The sequence below is a fragment of the Panthera onca genome, chromosome A1, assembly GCF_046562875.1.
Source record: "Panthera onca isolate mPanOnc1 chromosome A1, mPanOnc1 haplotype 2, whole genome shotgun sequence".
In the NCBI taxonomy this organism is placed as follows: Eukaryota; Metazoa; Chordata; class Mammalia; order Carnivora; family Felidae; genus Panthera; species Panthera onca.
In genome coordinates, this window is record NC_138339.1 from 120,245,026 (window position 1) to 120,263,058 (window position 18,033).

Below are 18,033 nucleotides of genomic sequence, written 5' to 3' on the forward strand. Positions count from 1 at the left end.
AGTGAATGGTTATAGGTGGAATTAGAGTTTTTATTGGGATTATGTTGAAACTTGAGTGTTAAAAAGTTGACCGTTTTTTTGAGGGTTAAGATGATTGAAGAGAGAGAATGATGGAGGATTAATTTGTAAACTCAGGCTTAGGGACAATTTAGGGCTCTAATTTACAAAGCTCTGAAAATGTATGTAGATTGTAACATCTCTTTTAATTGCATCTGAGTCCAGTTGTATTTACATAATAATATTGAAGATCTGTGCACAGGTTGAGTGAAGCAAATTCTGCCCCTTTCTCTTTTTTTCCTATGAACGCCGTGCTGCATGTTTTCTGAGAGAAGGGACATAAGGAAGAGATTTTGTTTTGGTTACGATTTACTCCTTTTTTAATGGATACTTGGTTTACTTCCTATCTTCTGTTTTTCCTCTCCTTATGAAAGTTCTGGCAGTGAGCATTTCATGGTCTTTTTTGGGTTTAATATTTCCAATATTTACTCATAGAATTTGATTCCTGTACGTTAAAGGAGATTTGCTTTAGGTGTTAACATATTTATTTTTAGCTTTATGATAAATATCTTTTTCTTTTTTTTTTTTTTTTAACGCTGTACTTTGTTATGGCTGTCTTAGTAAAAGAAAAAGATAAAACACACTGTGTATTCAGGTGTGTCAGTTTAATGTGGAAGGCCTCAGATACAGAAATGTGTGATTAGCATGTGGTGAGGTTTTATTGAAATAACTTCTTATGATGTTTCTTCAGCCATTCCATTATATTTGTACAGTTGCTGACATAATTTGTATTGTGATGCTGTTTTGGTTTTGTCTATGGCTGTAACAGATATTTGAGTCAAACACCTTGAAATATATCATTGAATGTTTATACATTTTATGAAAAACTTCCCCTAAAACATACCTTGCATAAATGTAGGTTAAGTGCAAATTGTATTAAAAATGAAATTCGTATGTGGGTGGAGATTACTGTAGGGGCCTTTTGAGATTTTAGTGGAGAGATTGGATCAAAAGGGTTTATTTTAGTATGAGTACCTAATGTGAAAGAGCATCTGCATTAATTGGTTGGTTATATAAGTCTTAATCCACTCTGGCCTGCAGGTGATTGAAGTAGCCTAGTTGTTAGGAAATAGTAATTTACATTAGATTTACCGTAAGTCTGGGGCATATTTCTTAAAACATATTTTTTCTCACTTTAAAAGATTACCCCTAATTTATTTTAATTAGCACCCTGGTAATTGTATAACGTAGTATTTACAGGTATTTGGCAAATTAATGGACACCTGCTTCCATATTTCTGAGTCCTGTAAAACATATATTGGTGAAGTGTGTTGCATAAGAGTTTTCAAGAAGTATTTTGTTGAACTAAACTGTAAATGAAAAAATACAAATTCCTGATTATTGAATCTTACAGAAGAGTTTAAAAGCCCCTGCTTTCCTTGTCTCTGTAGTTTCAGAGATCCAACTGCTCTTTTCTTCTGGTTTATTCATTTAAAGAAAGAAAAGGTCCATTTTCCCTTTGAATTGTGTGTGATCATTTCTATGCTGAACTGGATTAGAATGTGACTTTTAATGGTGATTTTTACCTTCATTTCACACATTAAGGTGTATATTTTAGAAAATATACGCTGTTGACTTTATTCCTAACTCTCCTCACAAATGTCCCTTGAATGCAGGATTTCCCATGGAGTTTGTGAATTAATGGGGTTGGGGGTGGGGTGGGGAGGGCAGGAGAGGGAGGATCAGAAGAAGTGTGGAATGTGGAAGCTAAGTTTAGAAGTATCAGGAACGATTTTGAAAACCAGAAGTTTGGATCAATTGTCATGAAATTCAGAGGACTAAAAAAGAGAAATCTGGGGTTGTGTTTATGTACAAGGGAGGGCACTAATCAGAATTACAATTTAGCTTCTTTTATTTGAGGTAGAACTCTGGAGCCAAGTATAGCAATATAGCCCTAACTCTTTAAGGGTTACTTTGTTGTCTTTTGCTGTGCTTTATTACCAAAAAAAAAAAAAAAAAAAAAAAAAAAGTATGGAGTAGACATTTTAGTTCCATTTACATTATTCCAGCTAAGATCAAGTCCATATTTGTCCCGTTTTTATTTAATGATCTTAGGTTGATGAAACCACTTTGTATTTACTAGTACACTTTTACATTCACTGTCATCTGATAAGGGATGCAACCCTTTGTTTTAGTAATGTACTTTCAGGGGCTGTGTGTTTTTCTGCTGGAATATTGAGGAAATTAAATTCTTATTCAACAGTACATAGATAGAATAAATTATGGGGTTTTGCAATTGCTAGATAGTCATTTTAACTATTTATATTGCAAATATAGTCCTTAAAGCTAATTATTTTGAATGGAAGTGTGTCATCCCCTAATTTTATTTCTTGGCTAATTTAAATATTAATATGTTATCTTGGTAGAGCTGCATGTTTTAAACATACTTTTCCAGAGTAACTCAAATATTAATTTTTAGTGCTTTCAAATACTTTTTGAGCCAGTTTCAAAATATTATAAGATTGATAGTGTTTAATAATGCAGTAAACTTAGGCAAAGTACCTCTTTATTTTAGAGTTCTTTTAAAAGTTCATGGTATAAGGCACCAAATATATACACACACATGTATGTATATATGGTAAGAGAAAGGTTTAATGATGATTAGTTGCAGATGTTTATTTAGCACTATTGTCTTACATGAAGTTTTATTTTTTAAGTTTATTTTGAAAGAGAGCAAGAGAGTAGAGGCGGGGCAGAGAGAGAGAGGGAGAGGAAAAATCTCAAGCAGGCTCTGCGCTATTAGGGGTTCAAACTAATGAACTGTGAGATGATGACCAGAGCCGAAATCAAGAATCAGATGCTTACCAGACTGAGCAACCCAGGTGCCCCAGGAAATTTTATTTTTATAATTAACGTTTTGGCATTCAACTTGAGTATGCCATATTTATAACATACAGTTTGTTGCAATAAATGTTACCTTTTGTCCCTTTTTATAATAAATAGAGCCTCTATTCTAGTTGTTTTCATAATTATCCATAGTATTTAACTGGCTATTCTGAAAACATATTCGATAGCCAACTTTTTAAAGCTGTTGTGAAATGGCATCTAGTTCATGATTTATTATTTCATGCTATTGGGGCAATGCAGTGACTTGTGACCTTGTGGTCATCACATGTCGAACATTAAAGCTCTACCAGTTTGTTATGGACAGACTTTGTTATTGTTGTTTTCATGTTCTGTTGTTTTGTTTTGTAATTATTGGGGATTAGGGCTTCTTTAATTTTAAGATGACTTAAATTGCAATTTTGTGGCTTAAAAAAAAAACACTCAAATTCCTTTCAATTTGATTGCATTATTTAGTGATAGAAATCATGGAAAAGAACTAGACTCAGAATGAGAAGACTTGAATTCTGAGGCTGAGCAGAGCCAGTCTTTGACCTCTAGTGATTAGATATTGTGGAGTCAAAGTACTTTCCCTATAATTATATATGAATTATTTTCATAACATGTGTGTGTGTGTTTCTGTTTCTAAAATTCTACATTCCTCTTAACCGATCACCGTGGGTAGGGAATAGTGCACTAAATTTGGTCATTTGACTTTGTGTTCACTGTCATGTACAAGATGAAAAATGGACCTGGATTTGGTATTTTTGTAAGAAATAATGTCGGTGGTGGTGGAGAGAAAATACTGTGTCAGTACTGTTGTCGGTAGTGCTAGAGAGGTGGGGCTCTTGAGTTCTCCGAGCTTGTTTTATGTGTTGGGTACAGTGATTTTAGATTAGAGCTTAAAGGCTCTTGAGAGCTCATCTGCTCCCACACTCTTTTTTCTCCAGATGAGGAAATGAGACCCATAGGAAATGTCTAAAGACACATCGCAGAAATAGTTGTGTTGCTGGGAGGACTATCCTAATTCTCAGTTGTCTGAGTTCCCTCGCAGGCTTCTCTTAACATCCGGTCTCTAGTTCGAGAGATGTGACACTTAATACAGATTAGCCAGGTGTTTTATAAGAGTTGCTGTGAATCACCTAGCTCGGCTTTGAAAAAATGTACACTATCCATATTCTTAACTATTTTTTAACTCTCTTCTCAGCCATCGGTGATGAGCATGGATGATGTGGCAGCACCATGCTAAGGGCTTCATATACGTTCATCTCATTTAAACCTCTGAGCAACCCGTGGAAGTTTGTAATTGTAGTTTCTGTATTAAATTACTGATTGTGCCATTATCTATGTAGCGTGGAAGACCGGTGTTATTAACTTAATTTTACAAGTGGGAAAATGAGACATTGAGAGAGAAAAGAATAGTCAGAAAAACTTAATACTCATCTGAAGGGGAATGTTTAATACTGTGTAAGAAACTTCCCATGGGTCTTTAAGAGTTTTTATTTGTCATCTGTGACTCTTTAAACAATATATATATAGGAGAAATGGGATCAAGCCTCTGCTCTCCTGTACGTATTTGTGTAGTCATTTACAGCTTTCTGTCACAGTTTCAGCTTCTGTAAAACAGTAAGAACACCCAGCATTTTTGCCTGACAGGATTTGTGCGTGGATGTTTACTTTGAAAATTAAAAAGTACTATAAAAATTCAAGGGAGAATTTTTAAAGCTCTGCCAAGTCTCCTGAGCTCAAACCAGCATGACCCTCATTGGCTAAGTACATGAGGACATCTGTGCCTGTGTTGGTATTTCCTATTCATCAGGCTCTAAGACTTTTACAGTGTCTACTGTGTGAGATCCTTAAAGGGTCATGGATCCCAATTTCATAAGGACTACTGTATTTAAAGCTTTCAAGGGCCAAGATAATTGTATTTACATAATTATTATTTTTAGTTTTAATTTTGGTTTTTTTTTTTTGTTAGCTTGTCAGTGCATTTTGTTAATTAGATAGGTCATTTAAATTGAATAGCATATTGATAACCTCAGCGACATTGTTAGGTTTTTATTAATAAATGGTAGAATGCCCCCTTGATATTTTATTGTCTGGTATTCTTGTAAAATCAAGCATGTGAAAACTCATTAAAATTTCATTAAGAAACTTTAATTTTCCTGAAAATGAGAATGAAGTTATTAGCATTATTTTTTTTCACATTTATTTAGCAACAGCTGTGTGAAAACAGTTTCTGACTATATTGAATACCAGAATTTATCCTAAGTGCGTAAATTTGGATTATGTAACTCACTTGACTACAGTTAATAACTCTTTATTGATCAAGTGGTAAAACAAACAAATTTGATGGATTAAACCAAAGTTATAATTAACTTTTTTTATATCACAAAGAACCAAGTACAGAGACAAGTTAAATGGCAGTTTGAAATGGTAAACATACCAGTGTAAAATATAACTTAAGTTCATAGGCAGCTTTTTTTAAGGGAAACATTAAAAAATTTAATTAGAACTTTATGTGGAATTTGTCATTTAGAATCCAGCTGAGTTGTGTTAAGGACAAAGTGTGACTATAAAATAGATTGATTTTTTTTTTGTTAACAGAAAACCAAAATGAATGTTGTATTTGTAAGCTTCTGTCTTTGAAGAGCGTATGTATTATTCCCCTTTTGAAATTGCCTTCAGACCCACCTCGTAAGCCATAAAGGAAAACTGGACTCATTACACTATGGTAATGCCTGAATGTTCTTTCTTAATCAGAAGTGGTATTTATTCGTTAACTTGATCATTTACCTTTTACCTTATTTACGTGATTCCAAACGATTTCAGTATTTCCAGAAATTTAGAAATTTAATCTTTTCTCACATTATAACATTTGTTTTCATTGAGGTTATTTAAAAGAACCCATGTAGGTATTTCTATAGATGTTTAAATGTGTCTCAAATATCCCTGGAATAAATGCCTAGCTTCCCAAATGACCAGTCTGAAGTGGATGGTGCTCTGTGGTTAAGGTGTTTTGTTTTCTTTACAGTTAAGATTTGTTTTCTTTAAGCTATTCAAGAGCCTTCTATATTCTCTTCTGTTCTATTCTAACAGCTTCTATGTTCTCTTTTCTTGACATAGTACAAAAAAAAAAAGATACTACTCACCTGTAAGCCTGATTTTTTCATATTTATGTTCAAATAAGGTACCTTTCTTTCCCTTGGAGTTGATGACAGGAAATATAAAATAAATGTAAGTTCCTACATGTAATTGCTCATCTCCCCAAAGGTTTAATTTCTCATTCTAGTCCTCAGTGTATCAAGGAATTAAGTACTTGACGATCATTATGGCACGAACAACTCCAAGTACACTACAGTTATTTATACCCATAAAAGAGTTCAACAGAGAGTTAAAGCTCCAATGTAAGATTCACATACTAATTTGCATATTATCTCTTATTCCTTATAATCTAAAAAGAAATGTCCTGCTTGGAGTAAAAGTACTTTAAAAAAAAATTTTTTTTAACTTTTATTCATTTTTGAGAGACCAAGAGAGACAGAGTGCAAGCAGGGGTGGGAAAGAGAGAGAGGGAGGCACAGGATCCAAAGCAGGTTTCAGGCTCTGAGCTGTCAGCACAGAGCCCGATGCGAAGCTCAAACTCAGGAACCATGAGATCATGACCTGAGCAGAAGGCAGACGCTTAACCAATTGAGCCACCCAGGTGCCCCCTGAAGTGAAAGTACTTTAAAAAATTAAGTGAATTTTGGTTGTCACTATTTTCTAAATTTAACGGTGTTTGTTATTTACAAAATGCTAAGATTGGAATAGATCCCGGCCTTTGAATTTGTAAAGATCTATGCAGTGGAATTCATAATAGGGTATACCTTTTATAACCATCCTGTTACATTCTGTTTTCCTATTAGGTAAAAAAATATTTCTTACCACTAAGCAGTTACTAAGGTTTGGTGTCCATGAAGTTTATGGGTACTAGATTTTAAATAATTTATATATTTTAAAAAAATATTTCTTACCACTAAGCAGTTACTAAGGTTTGGTGTCCATGAAGTTTATGGGTACTAGATTTTAAATAATTTATATATTTTAAAAAAATATTTCTTACCACTAAGCAGTTACTAAGGTTTGGTGTCCATGAAGTTTATGGGTACTAGATTTTAAATATAAGTACTCTTAAAGGGAAGGTAAGAAAAGTAGGTGAAACAATCTCTAATTTCATACATGAGGCATGAGTGACCCTTTAATTGGTAGTGTCATTTAACAGAACTGTATACACAGTGCTTTGGAGCTACCACAGACATAGTTAAATGAGAAAACAGTAAATGAAGGTGGAGGAAAAGTTAGAATTCAGAAACCCCTGGAAAAAGAAAATGAAAGTTCTCCATCCCACTTCCAGCATCCGGTTAAATTTCTGGGCCCGGGTGTCTCTGTATGAGCACTGGGAAATCCTAAATAAGCAGCCTAGCCACATGGTGTTAAAAGGAGGAACTGCAAAGGCATGTTCTGGCAGAGGAGGTCTTGAAGATGAGCGGAGTGGGAGGTTTACTTACCTCTAAGATCCTTCCAGCTGACAAGCAGCAGCGAACATCTGTGCATGTGGACATTTATTTTGGTCATTTATCACATTCATACCCTTGCTTTATTTAGGTCTCCACTTAAATGTCTACTCCATAGGACACCACCTGACTGCTCTATCTGAAATAGTAGCATCTTTCACACACAGTTTCCTTCCCTTCCATATGAGACGGATCGTGTCTTGTCCACTCACCTGCTAGAATGTAAGCTCCAGGAGAGCAGTGATAATGTCTGTCTTGCTTACTCCTGTATCCCAGCAAATAGAAGAGTGTCTAGCACATAGTAAGTCCTCAGCAAATACGTGTTGAATATATAAATAAACAAAATTGACACATATACCAAGATGATGTGTGGTGATGGAATGCACCTCTGTCTTTGCAGAGAAAAGGAAGTATCATCAGACAGTGAGTATCACTAAAAGGAATTGTACAGGTTATCCCCTCCAAAGAGGAAATTGGTTTTAAGATGGACATGTGTTTTTGTATACACAGAGTCAGAGTACATTAAGCAAATGTGTTTTTAATTGTTGACATCCTATACATTTGTTTTATGACTTTGAAATGCACTGCTTTTCATAGTTTCTTAAAACTCTGGTACATTTACAATTGAACAATTTAGGGTAGCCAAAGCTTGGCAATAAAGTTTGAGGCTTAGTTTTGTTTTATTTATCTTGTTCAAGATTGTAACCTTTAAATTTTTTTTAATGTTTATTTTATTTACTTTGGGGAGAGAGAGAGACAGACAGACAGACAGAATCCAAAGCAGGCTTCAGGCTCTGAGCTGTCAGCACAGAGCCCGACTTGGGGCTCGAACTCATGAGCCCTGAGATCATGACCTGAGCTGAAGTCGGAACCTTAACTGACTGAGCCACCCAGGTACCCCCAAGATAGTAACCATTTATAGCAGAAGCTGTCCTCTTTATGTTTTTCAGTTGTATAAGAATTGGGATTATTCCAGCAGATATCTAGCATACACGTTTGTGTTGATCATCCAGAAAGTCAGGCAAGAAACTGATTTGCCCACTTTTCATGTAAGTGTGTGTAATTACTGACTACTCTGAAAGGTACTTTATTTTTGCTTGAATTCTAAATTCCATTTCTCCAGCGTATTTATGTTTTAGATTTGACTTATTGTGTGTATAGTTTTGACTTCTACCTGTAGTATATATTTCAGCCATTCAAAAGGTTAGTAAGATGAGTTAGTTATCCCTTCTAAGAGTTGTAGGAGAGTTCAGCCTAATATGGTCAAGACAGTCACAGGAAAGAGAAAATGCAAGGTAAGTACTATTAGCTAAAGCTGGAAAATCAGATGAGGTCATTTAAGAATGAACAGCTTCAGGGTTTAGGAAAAAAAGAGAGGAGGACCAAGGACAGGGCTCTGGAAGGCATCCAAAGAGAGCAGCCACAAAAGATAGTGAATGAATAGCTTGAGAATTAGGAGGCAGCAGGTTTAAATCTGGGTGGGGACAGAGTAGTTCTTGCTGTCAAGTCAGCTGTGGTACAGGAGAGAGAACAGAGTATCCTAAACGCGAGAAACTGTTGTTGAAGCCCATCTTGCAATTATGTAAACATTATGAGAAGTCAAAGAGAATCTGTGAAACCCTAAATGGAACAACGGAGCTGGTGATTAGTTTGTAATTTTCTTGTTTTAAAGAATAAACCCTATATTGGAGAGCCCAATCAGTTTCTGGAATTTAGATTAACATATTGAAGTGGATAATAAATATAATGCTGAGACCACAGAGACCCTAAGACTGGGTTGGGGTAAGACACGAAGGCGGGAAACGAGGAAGAAATTTAAGTTTGTTTTCCCCAAGAAGTCAGCACAACAGGGGCACCTGGGTGGGTGGCTCAGTCGGTTAATTTGTGGGATGGAGTCTGGCTTGGGATTCTCTCTCTCCCCCTCTCTTTGCCCCCCCTTCCCTGCCCAAATAAATAAACTTTGAAAAGCCAACACAACAGAACACAAATCTGGCCATCCCTTAGTTTGAACTGTTATCACCTCAATAGTCTCTTAGTTGCTTTCTTGTTCGTTCTTCTCCCTTCTCAATCGTTCTGCATCAGTACTGCCAGATTATTCCTACAACACTGCTTTCAGTATTATTCCCCTAAGCCAAAAATGTCTGTGGTTCTGTTGCTCATGGCCTAGTGGTTCTCCATGTTCTTTCCACTGCAACCCTTATGCCAATTGTGGTGCATGGCAAGGAGCCACAAGAATACTCCAGAACCCTTGGAGGATTTGGGTTATGCACAGCTTCATACAACTCTGCTGTTCTGTCTTCTCCAGGAAAGCATATCTGAGCGTAAGTAAGTGAATTCACAGGGAGAGTCTGTGGACTGCTTCTTTTTAAATAGTTTTTATTTATTACCATTTGTGGGGTGCCTTGGTGGTACAGTTAAGCTTCTGACTCTTGATCTCTGTTCAGGTCATGGTCTCACAGTTTAAGTTTGGGCCCCCCATTGGGCTCTGCACCATCAGCACAGAGCCTGCTTGGGAGTCTGTCTCTCCTTCTCTCTGCCCCTCTCCCGCTCGCTCACCTGCTCTTGCTCTCTTTCAAAATAAACTTTAAAAAGTCATTATTGTTTCTCCAAAAGCCCTTCCAAAATTTGTGAAAATGTGTTCATTAACTTGAGTAAAATTTTACCAAGAAAACACTGATGGATAAATAAACTTCTTTTATCACCTCTTTTTTTTGTCTTTCTTCCTCCCATCCTGCCTGTGTCCCCTTATATGGCACATGTCTGTGTAATCTTAGAAGCGTAAACACACACATGCAAGGTATTCTGGGTTGTTTGCTGGTAAATAAGTACGGAATCCTCACACACCAGTGTCTGCAGGTTACTGTGCTCACCCAGCAGTACACCCTGAACTTCCTTCCAGATCAGATATGGATCCTGTTCTATTTAATCGTTGTACAGTATTCCATGCAGGTTTAAAGATTTTTTGCCACTACAAACAGGACTCCAATAAACATCCTTTTCTGTGAATACTTAACGTGTAGCAACTTTGTTTCGAAGCATGGATTCCTACCAAGGTCTGGTTGCAGAGTCAGTGGTGTATATATTTCTTTCTTTTTTTTTTTTTAACATTTATTTATTTTTGAGCCACGGGGAGACAGAGCATGAATGGGGAGGGTCAGAGAGAGGGAGACAAAGAATCCGAAGCAGGCTCCAGGCTCTGAGCTGTCAGCACAGAGCCCGACGCGGGGCTCGAACTCACAGACCATGAGATCATGACCTGAGCCGAAGTCGGATGCTGAACCGACTGAGCCACCCAGGTGCCCCCCGTATATATTTATCTCTAAATTGCTTTTCACAGGGATTACCGCAAAGCACAGTCTAAACTGGCAGCATTTATATATATATATTTTTTACAATGAAAATACAAAAGTGATTACTAACATTTTTGCCACAAATCCTAAAATTGATCACAGCATACCAGTGTGCTGTATGATGGAACTGAGGATTGTTGTGGTCTGAAATTCAGAGTCCTTCTCTCTGCTTTTAACACTGTGTAGCCTTCTAGACCAGTTTAACCCCCACTTTCTACACTTTTATGTGCTGTGTGTTATATACTGCTCACCATACAGTTCTTTATACCTAACTCTGTGGTTAGCACATAGTAGATGCACAATAAATATTAATACTGGTTTTTTGTATTTTTTTTTTTTAAATGTTTACTTTAGAGAGAGCACACATGTGCATGAGTTGGGGAGGGGCAGAGAGGGGGAGAGAGAGAATCTCAGGCAGGCTGTGTGCTGTCAGCACAGAGCCCCATGCTGGGCTTTATGTCACAAACCATGAGATCATGACCTGAGCTGAAATCAAGAGTTGTTGGCTGCTTAACTGACTGAGCCACCTAGGCACCTCTTCTTGTATATTTTTTCTTGAACTCTTGTACTAGATCTGTTCATAAGGACAGGGATTACCACACCACTGGCACTTAAGATACTCAATTTAGGTTGGCTCTTTGAACAAAGAACTCCTACAGAAGAGGAAGCAAATAGCATGGCCTTGCCTTTAATCATATATTTTAGCCATTTAAGGGCAAATTGGAACTGTAAGAATCCTGTAGCAGCAATAAGAGCAGCCCTTGTGTTGAGCTGTTACAAGATGTGAGGCTCAATTCAAGTTGCAAAGGATGGAGCAGTACGCAAGGCTGTGTTGTCTCTGTCCTTGCAGACCTTCTGGTCTGTGGATGTTACATTTAAAGATTTGTAGGTTACATTAGAACAGTGGTAAGGGATTTCAGCTTCTTTCCAACAGAGGCTATGGAGTATTTATCCATATGTTCAATGCCTGCTCGGCCGGGCACTTGACAGAAAGCCCAGGGGCAGCGAGACCTTTGTTGCAAGGTGGCGAATGGACCAGGGTAACTGCTTGTGCATAGCAGACTTGTTTCCCAAACCGTTTCTGTACCTGTGTATAGAAGCAAAGGGGAATAGAGTGGTTAACGTTAGCATATTCCTTCTTAGGAAAAGGTGGCGATCCTACTCGCTATCCCACATACAAACCACTAAGGAGTGTGTTCCTGTCCCTGTCACAGAATCCTAGAATTCTAACTGGAGCCAGTCTTGATATCCCATCCTTATTTTTCACCTGTGGAAACTAAGGCCTGGTACAATTCTTAAACGACAAGCTAGTATACTGGAAAAAGGAAAAAAAAATAAAAACCAAGACAACTTGAGCACCCTCATCTTTATTCGGGAAGGGGAGAAAGGGAATTCTGGGACCACCCCTCCCCCCTGCTCCTGGCTAAGCTCACTCTCCCCACCCTCTCTCAGGGGGGGCGGGGGGTGCTCCGAACGGGCAGAGGAGGTGAGAGAAGGGGGAGGGCCAGGGGTGCTCAGGTCAGGAAGGGGCAGCTAGCATGGTATCTGCATGCAGTGCCTGGGTGAGAGGCTGGGGGGTGCGCCCTGAGGGGCCCTGCGGGCAGATGACAGTGTGCATGTGTGGATGGGGAAGTGCAGGGGTGCGGGGCTTCTGGAGGCTTTTCTCTCCTCTGACTTGGCTGTGGGTCAAAATTAGGAATGGCAGTCAGTGTGTGTGGGTATGAATCTGTTTAACAGTTCTGTGACCTTGAGCAAGTTCATAATCCTATAAATCCTTGTTTCCCTTACCTTTGAAATGAACACAGTGAAATAATGTATATAAACTGCTTTAGCACGGTGTCTGGCAGTTATAAAGCCTGCATGAAACGTTACTGTTACTTTTGGTGATAGGATGAGATAACTCCTTGTTGTCAAAGTTGATGCTCAAGAACTCTGTCCATGGTGCCATACCAGCCTATTCTTTTTTTTTTTTTTTAATGTTTATTTATTTTTTGAAGGAGAGAAAGAGTATGAGCGGAGGAGGGCAGAGAGAGAGAGGGGTACACAGAATCTAAAGCAGGCTTCAGGCTCTGAGCTGTCAGCACAGAGCCTGACATGGGGCTTGAACTCACGAGCCGTGAGATCACGACTTGAGCCAAGTTGGATGCTCAACTGACTGAGCCACCCAAGTGCCCCCATACCAACCTATTCTTAAGCTTTTTTTTTTTTTTTTTTCATTAACTGATAGTTCTTTAACTGGCTTCATCCATGTCTTTCACGCTAAGTAATTATGCTTATGTAATGGAGACTTTAACCTCTGGAACCATTATCAGATTTTTTTTTTTTTTTTTTGACCATAAGTTTGAGGAGGAACTGAAAAATGCGTACATGATTGATGTTTTGTTAAGAAGCCTCCTGAGTGCTTCCTGTCTGGCTTTCTCCCACTCCTGCCTGCCCCCGCATCCTTACCAGTGTTCCTGTTCTACTACTTGAACCCCTTAGGACCTTGATTAAGGTAAATTGCAGTCAATGTCTGAAGAGGAGCAATCTTATTTTTTGACAAACTCTGGGGGTATTATGAGTTCATTGCTCCTATTTGATCTCTTTGTTTATCGTTGGCTTCTTCTTAAAGAGAACATTAGCTTTCTGAGAGTCCTATTACAATACACAGTTTCTACCTCTTCACAGAAGCACCTCAAAATTAGTTGTTTTTTTTTTGTTTGTTTGTTTTTTTATGATTTAGTCTGAACTAAATCCCACCATGTAAAGGACTTTCTGGATGTAGATTTTCAAATACACAATTGTTCGTGTCCATATCTGAAGTTGCTACATGTGACTGAAGCGCCTTGCAAGTTCTTGAATTGATCAAGTCACATATTTCAACCTTATTTTGCAAATTTAAGTCATGTAATTAAGGATTCGTTGAACATCTCTCGTATTTTATTTTTTTATTTTATTTTTTTTTTACTTTTTATTAAAAAAAATTTTTTTTCTCAAAATATGAAATTTATTGTCAAATTGGTTTCCATACAACACCCAGTGCTCATCCCAAAAGGTGCCCTCCTCAATACCCATCACCCACCCTCCCCTCCCTCCCACCCCCCATCAACCCTCAGTTCTCAGTTACATCTCTCGTATTTTAATATCAACAGGAGTTTCCATGTTGAGGCCCATCTTTTAGAAATAATTTTTTTTGTTCAACTTTCTCCATTTGTTCAAAGTGTTTGGTGGTTGTGTCAGGTAGTATTTGCTTTATAACAAACCACCCCCAAATTTAGGAGATTTAAATAATAACCGTTTAGTATGTGTCTTGAGTCTACAGGTCAGCTGGGCGGTTCTCCTGAACTGGCGAGGCTCACCTGATGTCAGCTAGGCCCAGTGTGTCTGTGGCAGCTGGCTGGTTGACCGTGGAGGTGAAGGCTGACAGCCACGTGTCATTTTTCAGCAGGCTCTCCAGAGCTTGTTCACAGTACAGCAACAAGAATCCAAAAGAACCAGCAGAAGCATGCAAAGCTTCTCAAGATGTAGGCTTGGAACAAGTCTTACTTCCACCAGGTTCCATTGGTCAAAGCAGGTCACATAACCAGTCTGCTTTCAGGAGATGGAGGGAGTGGCAAAGGCATGACTATTGGGAGGGCTTGGGGGGGGTGTCTTTTTTTTTTTTTTTTGGCCATCTGTCACCGTAGTTATAGGAATTGGGTGCATTTGAAATTCTGAACCTTTTAGTTGTTGATATTCTGATTGCTTATGAAACTTGCCTAGGGTGGCAAAGCAGAGTCAGTATGACCAAAAGGATAAAAGCTTGGAATTTAGAGACTAACTGGGGTTCAAATTCCAGCTCCATCACTTATTTCTGTACAAGTTATTTAACCTCCCTGGTAAGCACTTCATAATGGTTGTTGAGCCTGAACCTCAGGTTCTTCATGTGTAATTTATTAAAAAGAAAGGGCTAGGCCTCTGCTAAGTATGTAAATAATAGCTTTTATTCATGCAAAATAGAAGAAATTGCTTTTATTCCTATTTCCCCCCCTCTAGTCAAGGTGCAAGACTCAGTCCCTTCCTTGGAATTAAAAGAAAGGAAAAGCGTGTTAGGAAAGAGGAGAAATTGACTAATAGTGGCCTCAAAATGAACTGACTCCTCGCTGGGTATTTTCCTGTAAGAAAAGAATGGCTGAGACCCATTTTATTAAGAAATAAAAAGGCCTGGGTCTCCTTGGGTAGGATTCACTATGTTTCATGGGATGAGAGTTGAAACATAAGATATAATCCAAATCTAGATTTTGTCCTTTTTTTTTTTTTTTTAAGAATTCTAGCCCCTCCTAGACATACTAAGTGCCTTAACACTAGATTGGGGGTTTGTCACACCTAGAAATCACTTAATTTTCTCCATCCTCCTAGTAGGAAATGGAAAAGGTCACGTATAATACTCACACAAAGAGCCTCATATTCCAGAATGCAGGTAATCAGAAATGTTAACTGGAGTTCTTCTTGCCTCTCTCAGGAGAGGTCCTAGGTAAGTGTTCTCAAAGAACTGAGAACTGACTGAACCATCTCTGATGTTAGCTAATTGTGTGAACCCAAGCAAGTCAGTTGCTATTAGCCCCGTAGTTCCCTTTCATGTTGATAATTATACTCTATTCTCAGAAAGGTTGGGTACACTTTTTTGATAAATTATAAGATATTTTAGTATGGACAGTAAAAGTCTGTGGCTTAGAAGCCGTTAGTGGTTTTGGTTTTTTTTAAAGATTATATGGGTTTTTATGGATTTCAATCTTTGTTGTTGTTTGTGTTTTTTGCGGCATTTTTTTGTTTTTGTTTTTGTTTTGATCAACATTTCCCGTTCCATTCCTTACAAAGACCATTTTCAACTGTAAAAAAAGGTGAACTTCGTCTTCTCCAAACATATTTGAAATGCAGGGATATTTTCCCAGAATGTGCAGTGCTAATTTCATGTTCCTACATGTTTGCAAAAACCAATAAAAATAGATCGTGCTGAGAAAGGAACTTTAGTTTAGAAGGATAGTTAATTGGAAAGGAGAAAAATTTGACAAGTAAAGTTCAGTGCTCAGAAGGAGGGGTCGTCAAAAGATGGCAGTAGAAGAGTGTTTCTCCCCAGTATCACCTGCTCATATGGCGGGTCAACAAAGGTATTACTGAGGACTTTGCACCTGTTGAGTGTGGCAGTCTGTGCTCGGGCTAGGAAAGAGAAATCATACGTTCTTCCTGATCTCAGAGGAGCTTGCATCTGGCTGGGGAGACATGGTGCCAGATCCATGAAGTAATTAAGAAACAGTTAGCTGTGACAGGTGCTGAAGCATCTTTAGGAGGTCACAGACTGGTCAGGCAAGTGTGGGAGAAGGGTCATCCTAGTACATCATCACTGGTTCTTGCTTACTCGGATCCTTCCTTTCTTGCAGGTCAAGTCTTGTCCCAGGCACACAGCTGCTTCTAGATACAGCCCTAAAGCTGGCCTGAGGCACGTGGCAAAATCCACCACACTGAGTCATGGCCTTTAGGGGGGTGGGGGCGCCCCCTTCCTTCCCCCGCTCCAGAACAAGGGATATGGTGCTGCCCTCAAACCTGCTTTGTTTTAGTGACCTATTAAAAAAGAAGCAAATGAATTTTAGCTCCATCAGTGAAAATTTAATACTGAGGGCTATTTGTATTTTACCAAATGACACAACTTTAACGAAGGAGTGAAATCCTAGTGGTGGGATTTAAGACATTTTCCTTTCTTTTAGCAAAAAAGCTAGTGAGATAACTTGAGGCGAAAGAGCCTTCCCCGTGTCCGTCAGTCACGGCACCTGCTTCACAGCTTCACATAAACGTGAAGCCAGTCCTCCCTGTCTTTGTCACGGAGCCGACTAAGCCTGCTTGTTGCTTTCCTCTTCCCCTGGCCATTCTTCATCTCCAGTCTCCCATACCACCACTGCTTCCAAACCCTGAAAGCCTGAAGTCCCAGAGTGTGAATCCATCAAGACTGGCGTTACACTGGGGCACCTGGGTGGTTCACTTAGCGAGGCACCCTACTCCTGATTTTGGTTCGGGTCCTGATCTCATGGTCTCGTGAGTTTGAGCCCCATGTCAGGCTCTGCACTGGCAGTGCGTCAGCCTGCTCATACTCCCTCTGTCTCTAAATAAATAAATAAACTTAAAATTATGTGTTATCCATGTGACTGGCTTTCAGTACTTTTGCGTAAGATTCCCGAAATCTTCAATTTAAGCCTAGGTGGGCTGACTAGGCTTCCTTACTGAAAGAGTGAGGGCCTGTGAAGAATTTTGGAGGCGGGTGTGCAAATATAGCTGCTGACGTGATGTAACCCTGCAGTCTGGCGAGGCGGGGTGTTGAGTCTAGCGACTGCCTGCGTGCCCACGTCCCATTGCTGAGATTTGTGGTTTTCCTCATGTAACGGTAACCATCCCAGGTTGCAAGATGGCACCTGTGAAGATAGGGTATGGAGCCAAGGAGCTTGAGAGAAGAAGCTAGCATAATCTGCATACTAAATAAATCACGACTGGAGAATTCAACTCTCAGGCCTCCAGTTCAGCTCCATTCTTCTCTGTGATTCTCCCTCAGCCCCTCAGTGTTTCATCTTTTGGTTTTCATTTACTGCTCTGAAAAATAGTCCCCAGGCTGATATGAGGCTGAGGCTGATTATTAACAGTTTAGAGTATGGGAAGGTAAACAATATAAATACTGAATAGGGAACATCCTATAAAGGCAGTAGCATATTTTATATGTTAATAGAGTGGCCGAATGAGATAGTTGTAGAAGCCGAAAGACAGTAAAGAGAAAGTGAATTGATGAACTATTTTGAAAACACATTTTCTTGTTCTACCATAGGCACCGTGTTTTTTAATGAATTATTTCATACGCATAGAAAATATCTATAACTTGCATACATGATTTACCTAATAATGAAATAGGCACTTCCTTGTACCCACCACCAAACGTGAGGAAGAAGTTGTTACATTACCTCCGCAGCTCACTGTCTGTCCCTTCCCAGCACGTCCCCTGCTTCCCAACCTGTGGGAGCTGCAATACTGACTTTTGTGTTGATCTTTCTTTTGCCTAGTTTTGTGACTTGACTACCTTTTATTATATCACTGAATATATATCACTCTGCTTAGTTCCAGATGTTTTGTAACTTCACATAATTGTTCATGTTGAGTGCCTATTTTTTTCTCTTTCTTTACTCAGCATTGTAAGATTGATGCATGTAGGCTGAAGTTTATTAATACAGATCTGTGTTATGCCCCTGAATGAA

The 18,033-nt window shown here is 38.7% G+C and overlaps 1 protein-coding gene and 1 long non-coding RNA gene across 9 annotated transcripts in view; both read left to right on the forward strand.

Annotated features, from left to right (window-relative positions):
* The window catches only part of NR3C1 (nuclear receptor subfamily 3 group C member 1), a 117,623-nt gene that overhangs the window by 8,554 nt on the left and 91,036 nt on the right, over positions 1–18,033 (forward strand). The gene's annotated exons all lie outside the window — the stretch shown is intronic.
* Positions 2,109–17,521, forward strand: LOC132681419 (uncharacterized). The gene is made up of 2 exons (XR_009611055.3): positions 2,109–8,485; positions 13,127–17,521. It is a non-coding gene; the product is annotated as an uncharacterized LOC132681419 (long non-coding RNA).